Source organism: Phycodurus eques, chromosome 8, assembly GCF_024500275.1.
Source record: "Phycodurus eques isolate BA_2022a chromosome 8, UOR_Pequ_1.1, whole genome shotgun sequence".
NCBI classification, from domain to species: Eukaryota; Metazoa; Chordata; class Actinopteri; order Syngnathiformes; family Syngnathidae; genus Phycodurus; species Phycodurus eques.
Window position 1 is genome coordinate 6,081,511 of NC_084532.1, and position 4,120 is coordinate 6,085,630.

General features: G+C 37.2%; 1 long non-coding RNA gene across 1 annotated transcript; it reads right to left on the minus strand.

Annotated features, from left to right (window-relative positions):
• On the minus strand, positions 1-1,697 carry LOC133406583 (uncharacterized). Its single transcript, XR_009769067.1, has 3 exons — positions 1,591-1,697; positions 1,096-1,237; positions 1-682 (listed from the first exon to the last, which is right to left on the minus strand). It is a non-coding gene; the product is annotated as an uncharacterized LOC133406583 (long non-coding RNA).
• Positions 1,698-4,120: the final 2,423 nt, after the last annotated feature.

The following is a 4,120-nucleotide window of genomic DNA, read 5'->3' on the forward strand; positions in this document are numbered from 1 at the left end:
GGGTTGCACATGATTCAAAAGTGATGGAAATGCTAAACTATATCATTTGAATATTTTTGAGTACAACATTTTAATCATGTGCAACCAAAAATGGTTGTGAGCTTTTACAATCACATTTTCACTTCATTTTTTTGAGGATGGGATTTATTCCTCCGGTCTTGTCGAAACGCATGTGAGCTATTACATTTATAATAACAGCATACAAGGACACTCTAATTGGTCTTTTCTCCCATCACCGATCAGCATCTCTTTATTATTTGAATAAGGTCAAACGCTTGGCTGGCTGTGCTGGAGGCTGCTCATGCAAAGAGGACAATGCAGCTCCAATTAAGGAGCTTCACGACAAGCTTTACAGTCAGTGGGGAAAGGCGGAGGGGCGACCTTTGGTGTAATTGTAATTGCAATACCTATCACACTGTATGTGTAAAAATCTCAGAATTTTGTTTAGGTCGGAATGAAATATGTGTGAATTTAACCAAAATGAAGTCCGATTCCGACGCAACAGATGTTGTATTCCCAGTCTGAGGAAAGATTGAGCAGCTGCAAGCAGCATGAGGCAACAGGTGACTGCATGGGAGCAGCTACAAGTGAAAGTGCTGCATGGTCTGCTGCTCTTTTGTTGTCCGGATATTCGGTGGCTGTGATGAGGACTGGGGAGGGGGTGAAGGCAGAGGACTATTGGCTGCAAGGAAAAAAAAAAAAAAAAAAAAATAAGAATAATAATTTTGTTGGCTCATATAAATCAAAGACGCATGCGAATAGCAGAACGTCAAATACAGTAACGCAGTCTGACTGATAATGCTGGAAGAAATAATGCTAATTTTATGTTTTCAAAACATTTAATGGCAAAAAAAATACCTTCTCGCTTAGCGAGAATATGATGTGCAGCTGTTATGGGGTGGTACAGCAACTGAGATCATTCATCATACTGTATACTATCACTTTGCCTTTGTGAAGATATTGCTTCGATTTGACGGACACTTTCAAAGAGACGCTAATTTAACTGAATCATTGTCTTGTATGCACAACTGCTGTGGTGTAATGGTTCTATAATGGTTCGCTACAAAAGAAAATATTAAAGAAGTAAACAAATACCTTTATAGAAAGTCAGTCAGCATTGTCCTTTTTGTTAAGGCACAATTTCAATCCAGATCCCGTATTATGTACTTGGCTGGTGAATATATTGTTGCAAAAACATCAGATTTTTCATCGTGTTGGTTAAATGATGAAATGGGATCTGAAAGAATTAGACACACATAACATTAAAACACTGATGAAGGTGTCAGAAATCACAATAGGCCAAAGTTGCAGAGACAGAGATCGTTTACTTTCTGATTGGCTGAAAAAAACAGTTGTATGAACGCGACATGTGTTTTTGATGGAAGACTTTGATTCCATCCAAGTTTGATCTCCAGTATTTTCCACACTTTATGAAGGCCTGGCCATGCAGGAGGTGCTTTGGAGGCATTTGGAGATTTCTTGATAGAGAAGGCTGTTGAGCTGATGGGACTGCATCGTCATTAGCAAGCCAGCAGACACAGGAACACCCGCCCCCACTCTCTGCTCTCAATTCCCAGCATAGACACTAACCTCTTTCACTCTGTCATCAGCCGGACTCTCTCTCTTTCCCTCCACCGACTCCAGCTCACAACAGCACCATCCATTGTTCCAGGGCTCCCTCCTCTCTCTGAGGCTCCCCAATCCAACTGTTGACCAACAACTCTACTCGCACATTAAATGGAGAGGTGGGGGGGGGGGGGGCAACGGGGGTTGTCCTAATTTAGAATATTACACATCCAGAATTGTGTGTTGAGAAAAGAGGGGCTAAAGGGGGCTGAAATGTTTAAAAAAGTTGTGAAAAGAGGGCCATTGTTGATCAATAAGACAGCAGCACTTCAAATAAACCAAATAACCATCTGGTAAAAAAAAAAAACAACAACAACAACAACAGTAATGAATTTAACACTGTTTGTCAAAGTGGCTGTTGTTTGCAACCACCGACTGGCTAATAATTAAACATTACTTAGCTGCAGGAGAGTTATTATAATTTGTTTTACAATATACGTGCAGCTAATTGTATTATGTGTGTAACACGATCATGTGTATGACAAAGTGTTCATGTGTCTTAAGAGTGGAATGAAAGATTCACACAGATTGGTTTCAACTGTTCAAAGTACATTACATTGAAATCAAATTGGCAGCTCTCACTCAAACAACAGTTACGAATACTTTAGTTTGTCAGCTGCCTTTTTTTTTTTTCTTTTTTCTTTCCAGTTTTAAAGGATCACCAGCACCCTCTAAATATCATTTTGCAAATGATTTTTCACTGAAAAACATGCTGTTTGATATAGAGCAGGACCTCACCAACATTTTACCAGAACCGCATGAGAAGCCCGTGGGCCTGTTCTAAAAATAGCTCACCAGCGATGGGACATTGTAATTTCCTAGGTCCTCTATGTAGAAGTGTTCAATTGAAAATGTAAACACTTTATTCACAGCTTTATTACACGTATTATTAAAAGTCTTGCATATGAATATTGACCTGTTTCCTACTTTGTAAATTCATTGTTGATAAATATTGTGAGAAATCATTAACATGATAAGTGTCTTTAGATGGATGAATATCATTAAGCATTAGTAATTCTATATAATTAAGGGTGAACAAATAATTTCAGAAGTGTGTCTCAAACTGGTAGCCCTTCGCATTAATCAGTCCCCAAGGAGTTTCAAAAAGGTTGGTGACCCCTGATTCAGACTCTTCAAGGTAGGGTGGCCTCGTTATTTGAACAAATGGCAGAGACCAAAGACCTCAGATGACATTCCTGCATATTTAAATGGTATAATCTCTTTCGGTGGTTAATTACACATATGACCTATCATAACTCTGATGCTTCATTTCCTACTGAATTTTACATAATGTTTGATTAAAGTGATTATCATTTTTTTCCCCCCCTATTGTGGAACATCGTTTTTTTTTTTTTTTGGGGGGGTGGGGGGGGGGGGGCATAAAATACTCATTCATCATTCATGCAAGTCATGATCTCAGCTCATTTTTAAAAAAAAGGATATTAATATTAACAGAATTGCATACCAGGTACTGATAAGAGGAAGAGCTCAAATTTAATCAGTAATTATCAGACATTAAAGCTACACTGACAAGGTTACCGCCACAGTATCTTAGCGTATATAAGGCAACATCATGACATGGTGTCAAGTTTATGGAGAGCTTAATTGATTTCCAGAGTATATTTCTGTATTTAAATCTTGAAGTAACATAACATCACTACGATTATGATAAGGACCATAACAGGCAAGCATCTATTACAACATGCTTCAATAAAAAAAAAAAAAAAAAAAAAAAAAAAAAAAAACATTTGATGTCAACAAAATTACTTCTGCGACACAATAAATCTTGACCCTTCAGTTTGGGTAAGCCTGTCCAACACAACAGCTAGATGTGCCGTATACACATCACCAATGCTGTGCGGATCATGTCGCAAAAAGGCCGTGTTTTTGACCATCAAAGTGGTTTTGGCGATTTATTGTGAGGCCTTTTCGAGTAACCCCCCCAAAATATCTTTTCTTTCTAGTTACTGCCTAACTTTTTCATACAAAATGCATCCAAAGTTCGGTGAGACCATGCTGCTGTTACAAAAGACCGTTGTCATAATAGTTTTGGGTAGTTAGTTTTTATTTCATTTTGACTTTTCCGTTTCAAATTCAGTTAGTTTAATTTGTTTTTAGAGCAAGTTTGTTCGGTTTTATTAGTTTTAATTTGTTCAAAACCGTTTTGTTTTAGTTTTTTTTATTTGGGGTATTTGTCAAGTGTGAGATAAAAACAAAACAAAAAAAAGATTACAATAAGTATTGTGTCATAAAAACTCAACAAAAAATACCATAAAAATGTACTAACTTACTAACAGACGATCAACCATCCACAAATCAAATACAGGTACTGTCTAACAGTCTACAGAATTTGAAGTGCAATAAGTGCAGTGCATAATTTTGCTTCTAAGGTTGGATTAGATGCATCACAACGTACAGTAAAACCATTCATGAGACACGTGCTGTAGTATGGCAGTTTGTATGTGTTAATATTTTTAACTTACAAAAAAAAAAA